This window comes from Eulemur rufifrons, chromosome 17 (genome assembly GCF_041146395.1).
Source record: "Eulemur rufifrons isolate Redbay chromosome 17, OSU_ERuf_1, whole genome shotgun sequence".
Taxonomy (NCBI): Eukaryota; Metazoa; Chordata; class Mammalia; order Primates; family Lemuridae; genus Eulemur; species Eulemur rufifrons.
The window spans coordinates 58,650,041-58,671,264 of record NC_090999.1 but is presented as its reverse complement, the minus strand read 5'-3'; the positions used below and the strand labels follow the sequence as shown (position 1 = coordinate 58,671,264).

The window sequence follows — 21,224 nt, the reverse complement described above, 5'->3', positions numbered from 1 at the left end:
TTCAACATGAAGCTGATTATTCTCTTTGGTGCTAAGATGATCTACTCCATGACCACAGATTTGAACTTAACTTCCCAAATTTATTTAACAAATATGTGGAGAATAAATAGCACCTTTGTCCCTCTAACCTTCTTGCTCTCAATTTAACTATTATTATATTCTACCTATGTACTATCAGAAAATCTGCTTAAATAACTAGCATCATTCATGCTACCATTCTATGCCTATAAAAGCCTCATAGATGGATATAAACAGAAGCATACTTAGAAATAGACTGTAATTATCATATGGGCATAGTAACAAATCTACAAAGTAATTGGCATGAAATACTTTCACATTTTTGATACTTGATCCAAACATCCTTAGATACTTATAGTCTAATTTGAAACATGCAGAGGAAAACAATAAACATTCATATTACATTGATATATTTAATTATATAATATATCATATACAAGCCAATGATAAAACTATTATACTATTATAATATGACTATTTTTGTAAGCTTGCTGTAACAAAAGCTTTTTATTCTTGACTCTGTATTTTATTTGAAAACACAAAACAAAAACACAAAAAATTAAAACTCCTCAATAAAAATTATTTTTGGTTTTCTTCTAAAACCAACCTATTTATTTAAAGGTCTGTGCATAAGGCTGAAAATAAAATAATGAAAAACTTATTCATAGAGTTTTATTATAACTTAATAGGGAAAACATAAACTGTTAGTATTAGAGAAAAGGAAAGAATAATCAATATTGCATCCTTCTAAATTCCTAGCCTTACTACAAGCATTATCTTTGAGACAACTGACAAGTAAATTTAACTTTCAAGAGCTCAGGGTTTTTTGTTTGTTTGTTTGTTTTCCTGAAAGGAAAAGTTTAGACCAGAGGCCACTGAAGATCCCTTGAAGAACTAAAATTTAATGACATGTGAAAATAAAATTTTGAAATTCAGGCTGGAAGTTTGTTTCATTGTGAAAATATATGAGATACCCTTAGGATATGAAACTGGTAGATTATCTATTACCTAAAGCAATGAACTATCCCACAAAGCAGACTTGTACATCCAACAAAGACAAAATTAAGAAAATTTTAAGCAAATATCTCTTTTTGTATCCTTGATATCTGTTCAATTTCTATTGTGTTTTAAGCAAAATGTTAAGATTAAAAGAGTTAACCTCCTTTATCTTGTGAAGTCACCATAAGATGATACACAGAGGTACATAAGGCATTACATGATCACTATTTTATAATAAATACCTGACTTAAGACCTTTACTGTTTTTAGTTTTTATATCTATGTACTTTCTGTAAGATTTGAGCATTAAAATGGTTAAGTTCAAGACAGAGACATTAATCTAAATAAACTTTATTTTTCTGAATATTAGTAATTCCCTTTCATGCCAAAAGCTCATAAACTTCAAACACATAAAGCAAAACATGTCAATTTTTTATTATGACTATAAACTGCAATTAAATTGTTCAATAATAAGCTTATAAGCACATATGTAGTTGATCTGATTCTCAAAAACATTTCAATTGTTACAAGACTCTGGTTGTACTAGAAAAAAAATTGAATGGTCTTAATCAAAAGTCAGAAGAATTTCTTGAATTATCTGTCTGGTTTACTCCAAAATATCATGGTGATTCACAGTAACGAGAATATTTTAAATGTATCTGCCCAGATACTTTAAAGCTACTGTTAAAGTAGAACAAAAGCACTTCAATTAAACTGATACAACTTGCTATCTAATCCCATGTAAAAACTTGGAAATCAGAAAATCATTAGCATTACACTAGGTAAAAATAATCATTTTATTTAAATTGTACATGGCATTACCATATGCAACTGAAACAAATACCTTACAAATAAATCACAATAAATCCAATGTGATAAGATTTGATTCAGATACTTCACAGATTTATAGACCCTAAGTAAATTTCTATATCCACTAAACACCAGTCCTTGGTTCTACTCAAAAACAATGTTTCTCAACTTTTTTTAACAATCTTTTTTATAAACACAAAAATTTTATCTACCAGAAGATTTAGAGTCCCTAATGTGCCAGTCCCTCATAGAAAAGTATATATTCTATTTAACCCCAGCAGCCAAGAAAATGCTATCTACCTTCTCTCTCTCTCTAAAGTCTGCAATGTAGTTCTTTTCAAGATACAAAATAACATGGCATGTGGCTTCTCAAAATATTAATATAACCCCAATAAGATATCTTACTCCCCAAGAGTGGACACTACCCTAGTGGATATTTGTCTAAAATACTCAATTTTTTAAAATGCAACACTTTCTGTCTCTACAAATAGTAGTATCATCACAAAGAAATGATAGAAAACATTCACTCAACACCACAAAAATATGAAAAATATGCCTCAAAGAACACTTTAAAAGTTCAAATTATCTTCAAATCTATCCTCTTATCTGGTCTCTGCGATAATCCTACCAGTGGGGGTCAAGGGAATGGACATCACCAACTACAGCACACAAAGTTCTCCACAATATGCCCATTATTTTCGTATAAGTACTCTATATCCCAACCAAACTACACTTATTTATCCAACAAAGATTTTTTAAGCACCTACTATGTGTTAGGCACTGTTTTATAAAAAAGTTCTCTCCTATGCTCTCTCAAGGTGTTTTTCCTATATTAAATTTTTTTAAATGAAGGTAAAAAGATTATTCAGTTTCTTCAAAGGCTATCCTAAAACTAACACATTTCCTATGGGGTTTTTTCCTCAGAATTTTCAATTTCTCTATTATTCTTACTCATGGAAATATCAATACCAATTCAGCTGAAACTATATAACCTCTATGATGACGATTCCCAAATTTCCCTTTCTAAATCTAAATTCTCTCCCTAAACTCCAGGCTTAAATTAACAAATACTTGCTAAGAATCTTCATTTTAAGATGAATATATTCAAATCTAAAATTCAGCAACTACCTCTACAAACACACACAGCACACACACACTCCTCTGCCTCTTTACTGTTAAATGGCATCAGCATCTTTCCTTGTGTCCAGATTCAAAACTGCTAAAGCAACTCTGATTCCTTCCTATCTTCCTACCCATAAAATTACTGCCAAGTTGTATACTGTACCTTCAAATTATTCCCCTGTTTGCCATTCCTTTGATTACTCTAATTCAGGCCCTCTTTCTCTCTCATACTGTTCCAATCCTTCCTACAACTATAGAAAGATTCATCTTCCTAATAGGCTCTTTCTTCCTAAACCACAGGCTTAATCATTTTACTCTAATAGCTCAAAAGTCTACAAATGGCTATCCAATACCAAATGAAGTACCAACTATTCAACTTGGCATTCAAAGACCACCACTAAAGACTCCAACCTACCTTTTCAGCCAAACTAGACTGCTTGTTAGTCCACAAATACTATCTGTGCTTGACCACTTCTCTCAATACATTTATCATTCCATTTCTGCTTGTCAAAACACTATTCTACTCTGAAGTCCAGTCTAAAGTATATTTGCCTAAAGTCATTTTTATCCCTCTTAACTGGATATATTACCTCCCTCCTTTAAACTCCTCTAGATTTAGATGTTAATCTTTTTCTATCTCATAGTACTTATTTTACATGTTCCCTATAGTAAGCCATAAACTCCTCCTCTAAAGGACCAAATCTCGTTGGTTTTTATATCCCCTATAGCATTCTCAGCAAAGGACCTTGCATACAGTAGGGAGTCTGTAAATATCTGTGAAGGTTAAACTAAAAGTTAGGGTAGAACTAATTCTCTGGATTTCATATATATATATATATATATATATATATATATATATATATGAAAGCACCCTTCAAAATGTCAGGAACATATTAGCCCAGCAATGAATCTTAACCTTATATCCTCATTCCTAATCTAAGGGCAGTACCATTAGTCTAAATTTAACCTCCTTATGAAAACTGTTTCATTACAACTATCTATTATACAAGTTAAGGGGGATGGATGTTTGATATTGGAAAGCTCTAAAGGCAATCTGAAAAAATGAGTTTAAGAATACGAGGAAAATGCTTACTCATAGTAAGGAAGAAGGTCATCTTTTCCTTAAAAACAAAAAAGAATGGGTAGAGAAACAGCATCTACAATCCTAGAATGGTAAAGGACAAATACACGGTAGTCTCAAGGTAAAAAGTAAAGAAAATTATTTTGAGATGAATTTTCTGGGATGAAAAAAATCCTCAGACATCTAAGTCTAATTCCTTAAGTTCACAAATAAAGTAATGAGTGAACTTGAAAATATATATATATTCAATTCTTCCAATAAAGTAGTAAATAAGGCCATCTATTGAGGAAGGGGGTAGGCCTCAAGCAGTATGTTAAAATGCCAAGAAAGAGAAGCTAAGGGAAAATATATTGGAAGTCTAGAAGACATGAACAATTTCAGAGCGGCAATAAAAGCACAGATGAAATTAGCGCAAATTTGTAGTATTCAAAGAGTACACTCAAGTAACTTTTCCCGTAAACTTGGACTCTTCTGGCACTGCACAGAAGCTTTAATTTACAAAGCTCCTTTTCTACATGGAAGAAGATATCAGTGAGTCCACAAGTTACCAGAAAACAGCTTTGTATCTATACTAGTGAGAGGCTTTGACAGTGTATGTGCAGAAAGTTCCTAAAAACAGAGAACTGTTTTCGTACAATTGTTTAGTATCTAACTTAACAGAAAACAGTTGGATTTTCATATTTGCTTCTGTATTCAATCTGTTGCTGTATATTGTTTTGGTCCATAGTCTATGAAGATTATTACTTAATATAGTTACTTATAAGTTAGATAAAATATAAATTCTGACCATATCTATAAATATCCAACCAATGTCTATTATTTACTCATGCATATCATGATTCCTATCATGCAATGATCAAGTGAAAAAATACTGGCTCACTAAGCAATGCATATTTAAGATATTAATGCATTTCATTTACAACATCAAAACATCACATTCCTTAAGACATCATTATGCAGTAAAGGATTAACTTAGCAGGGCTATATTGTTCAAATTCTGGATATTCCAAAAGAAAGGTATGGCCCTTGCCCAGCACCCAGAAGTTAAATTCTAAGCCCTTGAAATATCCTGTTTAATAACAGTCCCTTTGTTTACCAGAAGTCTTGAGCCACAACAGACACTTTAGCTAACAATGTAATTTTTGATGGGGCATTGGTCCACACAGTATCCGTTTGACCTCTAGCGTCAAACTGATGAAGTTATACTAAGGTCAGCCACATGGGTGCTTCAGGCCTACATGATCGACTCCTGATAAAAACCCTGGACACCAAGGCTCAGGTGAGTTTTCCTGGTTGGCAATACTTCGTATGTGTTGTCATACATTGTTGTTGGGAAACTTAAGCACTGTCCATATGACTCCACTTGGAGAGGACAACTGAAAGCTTGCATCTAGTCTCTCCTGGACTCTGCTCTACGCATCTTTTTCCATTTCTGATTTTAATTTGTATCCTTTTGCTATAATAAACTATTACTGTGAGTATAACAGCTTTGCTGTGTTGTGTTTTATTAATCCTTCTAGCAAATCACTGAACCTAAGCATGGTCTTAGGAACTTCTGACAACAACTATCAAGCTCATCAGAAAAGTCATTAAATATTCAGGAAGCTCTCAAACTCACAATTGCAGATATAAGGCTTCCAAAATTCTAACTTTTGCCTGAAAGCTCAAATTTTGCCTGAAAGCACCAAATACTGCCACTTATGTTCCTTAAAGTGACAAGCTCACTTAGTTCTTTTTCAGAAAAACATCCACCAGATATTCAAGTCAGAATAACCGCAGTTTGTCAGTCATTCTTTAAAGTAAAACCAGTGGGCCACAAAAGAAGTGGCTAGTTCAGCTCTAAACTCAAATAACCGCATAACTGCTTTTTCTCAAAACACTGCACTTCTCAGGACTAATATTATGTGTACTTTTCATTTCAATACACAAAATACTAAAAAGACATACACTCAAGAATTGCAACTTAATAAAATTAATAACTTTTACTGCTCCACAGAAGACATTCTTAATTGAAATTGGCTTTCTTCTTTTTTTCTCCAAGTATGCGGCAGCAAAGAATACAATGACTACTAGTACAGTTTGGTGCATTAATTACTTGGTTAATGCAATTACTCCATTAATTTATACTAAGGCATGGAAGTTTTACCTGTCACTGCTTTGTACTATCAATGCAACTGTAAAGAAAGTGAAAATGGCAAACGATGCCCTAGTATTAAGAAAATCATTTGACTTTACAGACCTCTTGAAATGGTCTCAGGGAACCCCATGGTTTAGAACCAATACTCTTGTGAAAGCAGACTAGGAGAGACTATCAATCCCAGGGAAGCCATTCCAACCTCGTTCTTAAACAGACTCAGCTAAGTCTGTCAACTCGTATGTGAAACACAAGACCATCACCAATACTGTAACCAAAATTTTAAGTCCATCCTCTCTATTTCTTCATGCCAAGCCTACTCAGCCACCATTAGTTACAAATTTTGGGTTACCACTGTTTTCAAATAAGATCAACTCGGTTATAAGAAATAACTGTGGAATTCTAAATAAGAAATAACTGGATTTCTAAATAATTTATTAATCTGACCACCATTATATTCCAATATGTTTCAGATTTTAACTTCCTAACTTTCACATTTTTCTTCTGCTTACAAACATTTTGATGATAAATCCAGTCTCTTTAGATTACTTTTCTTTGGTTAAATCATACACTTACAAAATTCCTTAAAATTTCCTTACTTTCTACATGATGGTTTTCTATATGTTCCTTACCTTTAACAAATTTTCAGAAATTATTTATAAATTATTTAGGAATATCTTACTTTCAAATACTTTTAACTTTCAAAGAAATGAACCTCAAACCAGACAATTATCGCCTAACTAATCTTCAAAATTAACAAGCTCCTTGACACTACTTGCCACAGCCAACAATATAAGTCTTCCTTCTAGTCAAATCATTAACAGCACACCTTCCACTTTTTCCTCTAAAAGCCCTCCCTCCAGCTCACCCAACAAGTAGCAGATATTTCAACTAGCACATACACATCAACCCTAGGAAAGGACCTTATAGCATATAAAAATTTAATGTATTATGGCAGGCACATCACAAAGAATATTCATATAAATATTCAAATAAACATTGCTGGAACAACTATTTAGATGTTTAGAAAGTAACCAACTTAGATTCCTAAACTATACCAAAATAAGTGCCAAATTAAAGTATTATTTTTTAATCAAATTATAAAAATTATAGGTTTATATATAAAATCTTGATGAATACGATAATCCTTATTTAAAAGCCAAAACAAAAACCAAAAATCAAAGAAATATACACACAAAGAAGATTGAGATTTGACAGTACAAAAAATAAATACGGCTGGGTGCACTGGCTCATGCCTATGATCTCAGCAACTCGGGGGGCTGAGGCAGGAAGATCCCTTGAGGCCAGGAGTTCAAGACCAGCCTGGGTAACATCTCTAAAAAAATTAATAAAAATCATCTGGGCATGGTGGCACATCCCCATAGTCCCAGCTACTGGGGATGCTGAGGCAAGAAGATCACTTGAGCCCAGGAGTTCAAGGCAGAAGAGCGCTATGATTGTGCTGCGGCAGTCCAGCAATGGAGACAGACCCCATCTCTTAAAAGAAATAAAAGAATATATCAAAACAAAAGCAGGCAAAACACTAAATGCTCATATGTGCTCACATAACAAATGCAAGGATCATCACTATAGCGGTTTACAATATCATAAGATAAAACTTATTTAATCACTAGAAATAAGGGTAAATAAATTATGTATATCCAACAGAAAATTATGTACCTACTTAAAACAATAAGGTAGTTCAAACATTCAGAAGTATACAAACACATTGTCTGTGTGTATTACCATAAACTTACCTTCAAGTCTTTGCACACTAATTTCACTCAATGAGTCCTATCTTGACTATCCTATTTAAAATAGCACCCACTCTTCTGACACTGTCAATAACTACTTTATCTTTTCCAATTCTTTTTTCTTTTTTCTATAGCACTTATTACCTTCTAGCATTTCACACTATTTATTTATCATATTTATTGCCTTTCTCCTACTAGCAAAATGTAACCTGCAAAGGAGCAGGTATCTTCATTTGTTTTTTCATTTATCCTAAGCATATAGAATTCCTGGCATAACACAGGTTCTGAAAAATTCATCTTTAAATAAATCAATATACAAAGAAATGGTAAACAGTTGACCCTAGAGAGTGTAACTGGGGAACTGAGAGTCAGTGATTGAAGGGGATCTTTATAACTAAAGAGTACTTTTTTTTATATATTACATTTTTTCCCTGTGTGAAAATATATATTGTCTATTAGAAAACTTGTAACACAGTGGTGTTTCTATATCTAAACATATCTAAAAATAGAAAAGGTACAGTAAAAATATGGTATCATAATCTTATGGGCTGACTGAAAAGTCATTATGCAACATATGACTATATGTTATACATACAATAAACGTATACATGTTATACATATGCATATTTATACATATATAAATACAAATACACATACACATATGCAATAGCAATGGTTACCACTAGGAACAGTTAGACTAGGGAGGTATAAGAGAGTGAACACTTATTCGTTTTTTGGTTGTTTTTTTTTTCAACAATAGGTATCACCTGTTACATTGCTTGTAGCAAAATAATCCTCCTACCAAGAATAGCTACAAAGGCAAATAAAATATTAAAAATAAAAGTAATAAAAAGAAAGATTGTTTTAAATCATCCAAGAGATACTGAGGCAATCGGAACTTAAGGAGTAAACATTTCAGAGAAAATGGAACCTGAAGAAGTAAGGTGCCACTCAGTAGCCACTTTTTCCCTCAGACTATTTGTCTTTTGTGGTCACAAAACAAAAGGTTGAGAATCCATTCAAAAGACCCAGGTCCTCCTCCTGGACCCTAATAAGAGGAAAATAATCCAGCAGCACTTTTATCAGTCTCACAAAGCTAGTGAGATAAATATTAAGAGACTTGAGAGGCCAGGAACCTTTACATACTTCTCTCAATAGTTGATAAAAGAAGACGATAATAGAAAAAAAAATCAAATATAACCAAGATTCATAAATATAACTGACCTATAAATAAAACTGCATCCAGCAACAAAAAAGAATATATAGGTTCTTTTCAAGTTAACAAGGAACATTTATCCAAAACTGACCATATGCTGAATCAAAAAGCAAGCCTCATTTCAAAACAATCATTCAGAGTATGTTCTCTGGCCTCAATAGAATTAATCAAGAAATCAGGAATCCCCTAAAACTGTAAAAGTTCCCATCTATTTGAAAATTAAACAATATACTCCTTTATAATTATTGAATCAAAGAAGAAATCACAATGAAAATCAGTCATATAACAATTTGTGACTGCAGTTGACATCATACTTAGTGGGAAATCTTTAGCTTTAAGTGCTTATATTAGAATACTGAGAACAATTACTTAAGTATCCACCTTAAGAAATTAGAAAATCAGCAAAAAGTTAAACCTGAAAAGGCAGAAAGAAAATAGAAAAGAACAGAATTAATGAAATCAAAAGCAAAGGTACAACATAAAACTTGAGGAAAAAATTAAAGAATGGTTCTTGGAAAGACTAATAAAATTGATAGATCCTAGCACAACATTGAACAAATGATGAAAAAGATCACAAATTATCAATTTCAGTAATGAAAAACGGACATCCTATAGATCCTACAGAAGAACAATTAATTATGCTATTATATATCAAGAATAATTACAAGAATGTAGAAATAAATCAACGGGACAGAACAGAGATGTGAATAACAAACTCACACAAACATTGCCATTTTTCACAACAATGTTGAATCTGAAAAAGATGGGCTTTTTAGTTGATGGAAATGAGTCAAATAGATATCCATATTTTTAAAAAATGAATCTTGACCTTCCTTGCTCCAGAAGCAAAAATCAATTTCATATTGTGGAATTGTGTTACATGAAAAAGAAAAAGATAAAACAATAAAGCTTCTAAAAAAAAAAAAAAAAAAAAAAACACAAGCAAATGTATTCACATCCTTAAGGGTAGGCAGATTTCTTAAACATGACCAAAACAGCACCAACCATACAAGGAAAATTGATGAAATTAAGAATTTTTGTTCATCCAAAAACAATAGTACAAAATTGAATATATCTGTAAAATATACATTCAACAATGGACTCATAGCCAGGACAAAGAATAACTAACAATAAACATGATAAAAGAAGACAAGCCAAAAGAAAACTGGGCAAAAGACTTGAACAGCCACTTTACAGAAGAGATTATCCCAATGGCCAATAAACATACAAAAAGATACCTTCATTCGCATCATATCAGGAAAATACAAATTAAAACCTCAAGGGCTATTTCACCACCCACCCACCTAAATCACTACAATAAAAGAATAAACAGTATCAAGTGCTGCACAGAATGTGAAGCAACTGAAATTCTCACACATTGCTGTTCGGAATGTAAACTAGTACAAACATTTTGCAAAACTATTCAGCAATATCCACTAAGCTTATCATATCAATATCGTATGACCCAACAATTCTAATCCTAGTATATAACATAAATGTATACATATGTTCATCAAGAGTCATTACAAGAAATTTCACAGCAATGCTATTTTTAATATCCAAAACTAGACACAACCTAAATGTCACGTCTATCACTAGTAAAAAGGAAAATACACTGTAGTATAATCACAATGAGTAAAACAATGCTACATGCAACAACGTGGATAAATCTCATAAGCAAAGTTAAATAACACACAAAAAAATATGTATTATAGGTTGAGTGTCCCTAACCCAAAAATCCAAAATCCAAAATGCTCTAAAATCTGAAACTTTTGAGCCCCAACATGAGGGTCCAAGGAAATACTCATTAAAAATGCTCATTGGAGCATTTTGGATTCCAGATTCTCAGATCAGGGATACTTAACCAGTATAAAGCAAATATTTTAAAATCCAAAAACATTCAAAATCCAAAACACTTCTAATCTCAAGCATTAAGGGATACCTAATCAGTATATGATTCAATTTTATTATATAAAATTCAAAAGACAAAAATAATCTATAGCATAAGAGTCAAGATTCTGTTTACCCCTGGGAGAGGCGGTGTGGGTATTAGACTGGGAACAGGCACAAAAGGGCATCTAGGATGTTGGTAATATTCTGGTTCCTTGATTTAAGCATCGATTACAGAGGTACATCCACTTGTTAAAATTCACTTAGCTGAACACTACACTTTATGTGTTATACTTCCAAAAAAAGGAATACTTAAGGAAAAAAAGTAATTCTAAATACAGAAAACCTCTTTATACAAACACTTTCAATGTTAAAGGGGAATATGCTTAAAAATATTTGTGTGTATGTATATACAGAATGTGCATGTGTGTGGGGGAGTGTGTATAAACAATATTAGGCAAAGTTATATCCACGCCAAACACTTCACAACAGTGCACTGTCCAGTTGTTACCCCCTCCCTTACCTATTACATCGTCTTGGACCGAATCTCCCTTAACCCCCAATACTGCTAAATGTTTGCACAGGCCAAACTGTTGTAACTTTTGAAAATTCACGTATGTTCTGCTCAATAGCCTAAGACTCAGTGGTCAGTACCAAGAGCTGAGTCAATGGGTGACACAGAACCAGGTCCTAGCCCTGTCTCATCAGTTCTGCCTTTCTATGACTAACATACCTCATGCCCACTGAGGTCAAAAATATGACTAGAAAATCCATCCTTCTGTCTCTTTGGCATGTGTGTTTCTATAACTCTCAGGATTCTCTCACCATTTTTCACTTTCTCTGTTCATTAGGTAATTATGCAAACTTTAATCAACCACATATGATTTCATCCAAAAATTCTCTATCATGTTTCTATCACATTTAATGCCATATCAATAATAGGATAAGCTTCCCAGTTAGGGAGGCTTCCTCTTAATCCCTCTAACTCTTAATAAGCAACAATTAATATCTATCTATTCTTGCATTATGGGTCATCTCTTCTTGGCCACATATTATAATGTGTCCAAAGAAAAAAATTACAAGAAAACAGCATACCTTCTAAGCCTCTATATAATGTTAACATGTCATTCACTTACAACTTGATTTTCTCTTTCAACATCTATGTAGGTTTCTGATTCCTATGACAATTCACATCAATATCACCTGCTACCAGAAAATAGGTGCCAAACGTTCCCTTTCTTCTGTAAGAATCAAATACAAAGGTCACTTTGGTAGCACATATACTAAAAATTGGAATGATACAGAGAAGATTAACATGACCCCTGCACAAAGATGACATGCAAATCTGTTAAGTGTTCCATATTTTTATGTATTCTTACCCCACACACACAAAAAAGTTAACTGTGAGATGATGATGTATTCATTTACTTGACTGTAGTATACTTCACTATGCATATGTGTATCAAACACTGTGTTGTGTACCTTATATACAAGCAAAAAAAAAAGAAAGAAACAAGAACCATGTACAAACCTTGTAGTAAATACTTTATTATAGCCTTTTGATAATTATAAAACATCAACATCACTGTGAATTAGAAAACGAGAAATGTTACCATATTTCACAAAAGGAAACACTGAATCATGAGGAACTTAAATTAACTTTTCCAAAATAGTGATTCACTAAAAGCATTAAAACCACAAACTCAGGTTTTCCAAAGTCTGAACTATGGGTTTTTCCTCCGTACTACTTCCACTATAAGCATCAGGTAGACAGAAACCTAGCTACCTGCTATTAATTAAGTTTCTCAATACATGCCCCGAAAAGAACGATCACTAAGCACGTTAAGTTTAGAAAAAGCAGAGTTAATCAAAAAAGTTTGTTTAGTATATCAAAGACTCTTAGGACTCCTGTATCAATGTGCATTCCAGATTTCCAAGAGCACAGACCCAAAATGCAGAAGTTCCCAAATTATTTAAACTATCAAAAAGGCCACAGAACACTAATTCCTTTAACTGAACAATGCTATGCAAAATTTAGTAAATGGTATGACATGCTTATGAAATAGTTGACACTTGTTACCTGGCCAGTAATTCCCTCTCTTTATTCAAAATTGCTTTCTTCTGGTAAAATATCTATTTCAATTCTCTAGGTTTTGATTAAATATATCAGCAAATATTGAAAATAAAGCATTACTTACTTTCAAATATACTAAAGTAGGACGGGTGCAGTGGCTCACACCTGTAATCCCAGCACTTTGGAAGGTACAGGCAGGGGGACTGTTTGAGCCCAGGAGTTCAAGACTAGCCTGAGCAACATAGCAAGACCTCATCTCTACAAAAAAATTTGAATATTACCTGGGCGTGGTGGCACTCACCTATAGTCCCAGCTACTTAGGAGGTCCAAGCGGGAGGATTGCTTGACCCCAGGAGTTCGAGGTTGCAGTGAGCTATGAAGACGCCACTGCACTGTAGCCTGGGCAATAGAGCAAGACCCTGTCTCAAAATAAATAAATAAACACAAATAAACTAAAGTAAAACCAAGAAAGCCAAGCTAAATGACTGGTTAAGAAGACAGCAAAATATTTACTATTAGGAATAAAAAAAATTATCTATTAAATTTCATCTTTTGCTATTTTGAAAAACACTCCTCTCCTTAATTTATTATCCCTTCTACCCATTCCTTAAAGGATTTAGTCTCCAAAGTCCAACAAACCAATCTCTTTTTAAGCCCTTTAAAACCTATAACTTAAAACTCCTTTAAGCTACTTCCAGTTTCCTGTTTGGCATGTAAGAAGGTCAGAAGTCACTACTCCATGCTAACAAAAAGTAAAAAACTGAACAAACTAAAGAATCAACAACTCTTCTTAGTTCCTTCAGACAAGAGAGGTCACAGGGCAAACCACTGCCCAAAATTGAGAGACAGACAGGCAGAAACAGAAAAATCACAACTCACCATAGCAGAAACCCACAAGCAGAAACTTCCCTGGGAACCAGTGCCAGATTAGGGAACCCTGAACTATAACTGAGGAATTGCTGAAGGCTCAGTGTAGACAAGTCTGAGAGTTAAAAACTCCGGGGGGGGGCCCAGTCAGAGGAGGGCCCTGACACTTTTGTGAATTTTATCTCTGTGAGCTCTACTAGGTCCTCACAGTAAGTAACAGAGAAAAATCCCTTTGTGCTTCTGGGTAGTGGAAAGGGAAAAAGAACAATTGTGAAATATGTCAGAGCACCTTCTTAACAAGACCTGTCTTTAGGAGAAATTAATTTACCAGAGCCTAACCTACCTGGGGGAAAGGAAATACTGTACGAAAATCCAGCTCCCTTTATCCTTTCACAAGGGAAAAAGAAAATACTGAACACTAGTCCATTACAGCCATTCTGTCCCACCTAAGGGCAGCAAAGATGAAGGTGGGGGATTGAGAGACACCGGTGAAGTGTGAAGTCCAAGAGCATAGCCTCACCACAAGACTGAGACCTAATCATAGGACTATAGACTGTTTCCCCTACCATTGTATTACCAAAAGCCTACTTACAGCAGTTCCTTTTACCCACTGCATCATGCACACCTTGCAACAAAAAAACTACAAAGCATACTAAAAGGCAAAAACACAGTTTGAAGAGACAGAGCAAGCATCAAAACCAGACATGACAGGAATTTTGAAATTATCAGACTGGGAATTTTTAAAAACTGTGATTAATATGCAAGTGCTTTAATTAAAAAGGTAGACAACATGCAAATACACAGACAATATAAGAAGAACGATGAAAATTCTAAGAAAGAACAAAAAAGTCAAAAATCAAAAACACTGTAACAGAAATGAAGAATGCCTTGGATGGGCTCACTAGTAGACTGGACACAGATGAGAAAAGCATCTCAAGGCATGAGAATATGACAACAGAAGTACTTCCACAACCGAAAAGCAAAGAGAAAAAAGACTGAGAAAAAATAAATAAATAAAACCAGAACACAACAGAACATTCAGGAACTGTGGAACAACTATAAAAGGTGTAACTTACATGTAATGGAAATATCATAAAGAAAAGAAAAAGAGAAAGGAACAGAATATTTGAAACAATAATGACTGGGAAATTCCCCAAGTTATTATATGTCAGACACCAAACCACAGATCCATAAAACTCAGAGAACAACAAGCAAGAGAGAGGACCAAAAAAAAAAAAAAAAAAAATACATCTAGGCATATCACATCTAAACTTCAAAAACTCAAAGATTAAAAAAAAAAATCTTAAAAGAAGCCAGTGGCAAAAAACACCTTGCCTATAGAAGATCAACTTCTCCTTAGAAACAATGCAAACAGAGGGGAGTGGAACGAAATATTTAAAGGGTTGAGAGAAAAAAAAACACCAACCTAAACATCCATACCCTGTGAAATTATCCTTTAAAGGTGAAGGAGAAATAAAAACATTCTCAAACAAAACTTGGAGGGATTTTTTTCCCAGTAGACCCGTCTTGCAAGATATATTAAAAGAAGGTAATCAGAGAAAAGGAAAATGACATAGGTCAGAAACTCAGATCTACATAAAGAAAGGAAAAGCATCAGAGAATATGTGAAAGTAAAATAAAAACATTTATTTTTCTTATTCTTAATTGATCTAACAGGTAATAGTTTGTTCAAAATAATAACAACAATGTACTTGATTAGGTACACTTATATATAAGTGAAATGAATGACAGCAATGAAACAAAGGACAGAAGTGAGAAAACAGGAATACTTTTTAGTATAAAGTATATGCACTACCCATGAAGCAATACAGCATTATTTGAAAATGGACTTGGGTACTTGTAAATGTATGTTTCAAACTCCAGGGCAAGCTAAAATATAACTTTTAAAAAGAAGTATAATTGATATGCTAAAAACTGAGAGAAAACAGAATCATATAAAATGCTCAATTAAAGTCACCAAAGACAGAAAAGTACAGAAAAAAATAGTTACACAGAGAAAGGGCAACCAATAGAAAACAGTAACAAATGTGGTAAATATTAACCTAACTATATCAATAATCACTTTAAACATCGAGTCTAAATACACCAATTCAAAGACACTGTCAGAATGGACCAAAACCCAAGACAACTATAAAAACAAGAAATCCTTTTCAAACCTAAAAACACATACAGATTAAAAGCAAAGGGATGGAGAAAAATATTAACACTGCATGAAAAATACTAATACTATATGCTAACATTAATCAAAACAAAGTGGGAGTAAGGAAAGTTATCAGCGATAAAGAGCAGCATTACATAATAATAAAGGGGTCACTATTCCAAGAAAACATAATAATTCTTAATGTATATGCACTTAACAAGAGAGAGCATAAATACACAAGGGGGAAAAAAACAGAACTGCAAGAAGTAATATATGAATGCACTATCAGAGTTGAGACTTCAACATGCCTCCATCAGAAATGGACAGATGCAGCAGGCAGAAAATCAGTAAAGGATATAGTTGAACTCAGCAGCCCTATCAATGAAGTGGATATAACTGACATCTATAGACTACTTCATGTAACACTTGCAGATTACACACTCTTTTCAAGCTTACATAAAATAGTCACCAACATAGAACATATTCTGGGCCATAAAACACATTAACAAATTTACAATTATAGAAATCATACAACGTCTACTCTCCAATCACAATGGAATTAAACTAGAAATCAATCACAAAAAAAAGCTGGAAAATCCCAAAATACATGGAGATTATACAACACACTTCTAAGCAACACATGGATCAAAGAAGAAATCTCAAGAGCAATTTTAAAATATTCTGAATAAAATTGAAATGAAAACATCAATATTTGTGGGCTGCAGTGAAAGCAGTGCCTAGAAGGAAACTTATAGCTGAATGCATATACGAAAAAAAAATAAAGATCAAATCAATAATCTAAGCTTCACATTAGGGAACCAGAAAAAGAAGAGCAAATTAAATTCAAAGCAGATGAAAAGAAATATAAAAATTACAGCAGAAATCAATGAAACTGAAAACAGGAAATCAATAGAGAAAATTAACAAAGTTGGTTCTTTGAAAGGATCAATAAAATTGATAAGCTTCTAGCCAGGCTTAGAAAAATAAAAAGAGAAAACACAAATTACTAACATCATAAAAGAAAGAGACATCTCTACAGGTCCCAAACACATTAAAAGGATAATGAACTAATATTATTAATAGCTCTATGCCCACAAATTTGCAAACTGAGATAAAATGGAATAATTCCTTAAGAGACAGAATCTGCCAAAACTCACAGAAGAAGAAATAGATCACCTGAATTGGTTCATATCTATTTAAAAAATTGGATCAATAATTAATAACTTTCAAAAACAGAAAGAACCAGACCCAAATGGTTTCACTGGTGAATTCTAGTAAACACTCAATGAAGAAATTATAATAAATCTCTACAATCTCATAAGCAGTTACTACCTAACTCATTCTATGAGGTCAAAATTACCCTAATAGCAAAACCTGACAAAGACATTACAAAAAAGAAAACCACAGACCAGTAACTCTCACGAATATAGAAGTGAAGATCCCAACAAAATATGAGCAAATAGAATCCAGCAATGTATAAATAAAATTATGCACCATGACCAAGTAGGATTTATCAAGGCTGGCTCAACATCAAAAAATTAATTAATGCAATCAATCACTGCAACAGGCTAAAGAAGAAAAATCACATAATCATATAAAGAGATGCATAAAAATCACTTGACAAAATCCAACACTCATTCATGATTAAAACACTCAGCAAACTACGAATGGAGGGGAACCTTCCTCAACTTGGTAAAAAAACATCTAGAAAAAAAACCTACAGTTAACACCACATTTAATGGTGAGAACCTTAAAGCTTTCTCTCTAAGATGGGGAACAACGCAAGGATATCGCCTTCACCACTGCTTCTCAACATTGTACTCAAAGTCCTAGTTAATGCAGTAAGACAAGAAAAGGAAATAAAAAGTATACTGATTGGAAAGGAAAAAATAAAACTGTCTTTGTTCTCAGATGGCATGATTGTCTATGCAGAAAATCCAAAAGAACTGCAAAAAAAAAAACAAAAAAAAAAAACACCTCATGAAATTAACAAGCAAGGCTGCAGAATATAAGGTTAATATAAAAGTCAATGGCTTTCCTATAAATCCCAGAAATGAACAAGTGGAATGTGGAATTAAAAATGCATTACCATTTATATTAGCACCCCCAAAAATGAAATACTTAGGAATAAATCCAACAAAATACATATAAGATCTATATGAAAAAAAACTATGACAAAAGAAATCAAAGAACCAAATAAATGGAAAAACATTCCAAGTTCATGAATAGGAAGACTCAATGATGCCAAGATGTCAGTTCTTCCCAACTTGATATACAGATTCAACATGACCCAATCAAAATTCCAGCGAGTTATTTTCAGATATTGACAAAATGATTTTAAAGTTGATATGGAGGCAGGGCGCAGTGGCTCATGCCTGTAATCCTAGCACTCTGGCAGGCTGAGGCAGGAGGATCGCTCAAGGTCAGGAGTTCGAGACCCACATGAGCAAGAGCAAGACCCTGTCTCTACTAAAAATGGAAAGAAATTAGCCAGACAACTAAAAATATATAGAGAAAAAATTAGCCGGGCATGGTGGTACATGCCTGTAGTCCCAGCTACTCGGGAGGCTGAGGCAGGGGGATTGCTTGAGCCCAGGAGTTTGAGGTTGCTGGGAGCCAGGCTGACACCAGGGCACTCTAGCCTGGGCAACAGAATGAGACTCTGTCTCAAAAAAGAAAAGTTGAAGTGGAGAGGTACCCAGAGTAGCCAACACAATATTGAAGGAGAAGAACAAAGTTGGAGGACAGATATTACCAGACTTCCAGACTTATTATAATGCAAAAATAATCAAGATGGTGTGGTATGGGCAAAACAATACACAAATAGATCAATGGCACAGAATAGAGAGCCCAGAAATAAACCCAAATAAATATAATCAACTGATCTTTGACAAGGGAGCAAAGGCAATACAATGGAACAAAGACAATCTTTTTAGCAAACAGCGTTGGAACAATTGGACATCCACATGCAAAAAACAAAACAAAACAATGAATCTAGACACTGACCTCATACCATTCACAAATTTAACTCAAAATGGATCACAGACCTAACTGTGAAATGCAAAACTATAATATAAAACTCCTAGAACACAACATAGGAGAAAACCTAGATGACCTTGGTAATGTAAATGACTTTTTAGATACAACACAAAAACCATGATCCATGAAAGAAATAACTGATAAGCTGGATTTCATTAAAATTAGAAACTTTGTTATGCAAAAGGCACTGTCAAGAGAACGAAAAGACAAGCCACATACTAAATGAAAAATATTTGCAAGACACATCTGATATTACTCAAGAATATGCAAAGAACTCTTCTCAGCAATAAGAGAACAAATGGCATGATTTAAAAACAGGAAAAAGACCTGAACAGACATCTCATCAAAGAAGATATATAAATGGCAAATAAGCACATGAAAAGATGTTCAGCATCATATGTGATTAAAGAATTGCATACTAAAACAAGATATTACTATATACCTATTAGAATGGCCAAAAAACAAAACACTGACAACATCAAATGCTGATGAGAACAAGGAACAACAGGAACTCTCATTCACTGATGGTGGGAATGCAAAATGGCACAGCCACTTTGGAAGACAGCTTGGCCGTTTCTTTCAAAAAACTAAACATACTCTTACTATACAATCCAGCAATTGGGCTTCTTAGAATTTACTGAAATAAACTGAAAATTTACATTAACACAAAACCTGAACGTGGGTGTTTATAAACAGTTTTATTCATAATTACCAAAACCTGGAAGCAACCAAGATGTCCTTCAGTAGCTGACTGGATAAACAATTATGTTTCAGACTATGGAATATTATTGAGCACTAAAATGAAATGAGCTATCAAGCCATGAATATACATGGGAGAATCTTAAATGCATATTACTAAGTTAAAGAAGCCAATCTGAAAAGGCTATGTACTGTATGATTCCGTCTGTATGACATTCTGGAAAAGGCAAAACTACGGAGACAGTAAAAGGATTAGTGGTTGCCAGGGGTTTAAGGAGGAGGGAGAGTGGGAGGGATAAACAGGAAATGTACAAAGAATTTTTAGGCAGTGAAACTATTTTGTATGATACTACAATGGGTGATACATTCATCAAAATCCATAGAATGTACAATACCAAGAATAAACAATGAAAATCATGAACATAGGGTGATGACGTATAAATGTAGGTTCACGAACTGTAACAAATGTACCACAGTGCTGGATATCAATAGCTAGAGAGGAGAAATATGGGAACTCTATACTTTCCCCTCAATTTTGCTGTGAACTTAAACTACTCTAAAAAACAAAGTTTATTAATTTTAAAAAAGTGAACTGGGGAAAACAAATTCTTTTTGTGCCTATCACATATTCACTATTTTACTCAAACTACATTCCTGCCATTTATACACCACCTTTAACCATTAAATCCAATGACTTTTCTTATTTTGCATCCTTTGTCCTCATTGCCTTGAAAAAAATCACTGTAAAAATGAGAAGCAAACATATAAAAACAAACCACATGTTTAACTTCTCTTTAATTGTGAGCAATGACAAATGTAGAGAATTCTTAGATAATTCCAAAGAACTACTAAAATCTAATGGAAATGTTAAGTGCAGTATTCATTCCTCTGGATACCTGGATTAGCTTTCTTGGTCAAGGAGGAACTAAAAAACAGTAAAATATTCCTAAGCTTCATATGGTCACTATTTAATCCAGTGATTAACAATTTCCTCTAAATCCATGCTTTTGCAGCCACACGAAAATTCAACTGATGTGGACAAGCAATCAAGCACACTATCTACCTATTTGTATATAGGAAGAGGAAACTATAATTACTTAAGTGAGATAATGTATGAAAGAATTCTTACAGTTGTAAGAAAGCTAACAATAATTTAGTTTAAAAAAATACTACAGTTAAGTCCTCACTTAACATCATTGATAGGTTCTTGGAAACTGCAACTTTAAGCAAAACAACACGCAATAGGGCCCTCAAATGTCATTTTATTATAATATTAATGATAAAAAGATTAGTTTCACTATACCTCCTTTCAATTCACAGTTTCCAAGAACCTATCAATATTAAATGAGGACTTACTGTAT

General features: G+C 33.4%; 1 protein-coding gene and 1 non-coding gene across 3 annotated transcripts in view; one reads left to right on the top strand and one right to left on the bottom strand.

Annotated features, from left to right (window-relative positions):
- The window catches only part of RASA1 (RAS p21 protein activator 1), a 91,176-nt gene that overhangs the window by 56,898 nt on the left and 13,054 nt on the right, over positions 1-21,224 (bottom strand). The gene's annotated exons all lie outside the window — the stretch shown is intronic.
- On the top strand, positions 12,286-12,390 carry LOC138398488 (U6 spliceosomal RNA). The gene has a single exon (XR_011235979.1). It is a non-coding gene; the product is annotated as a U6 spliceosomal RNA (small nuclear RNA).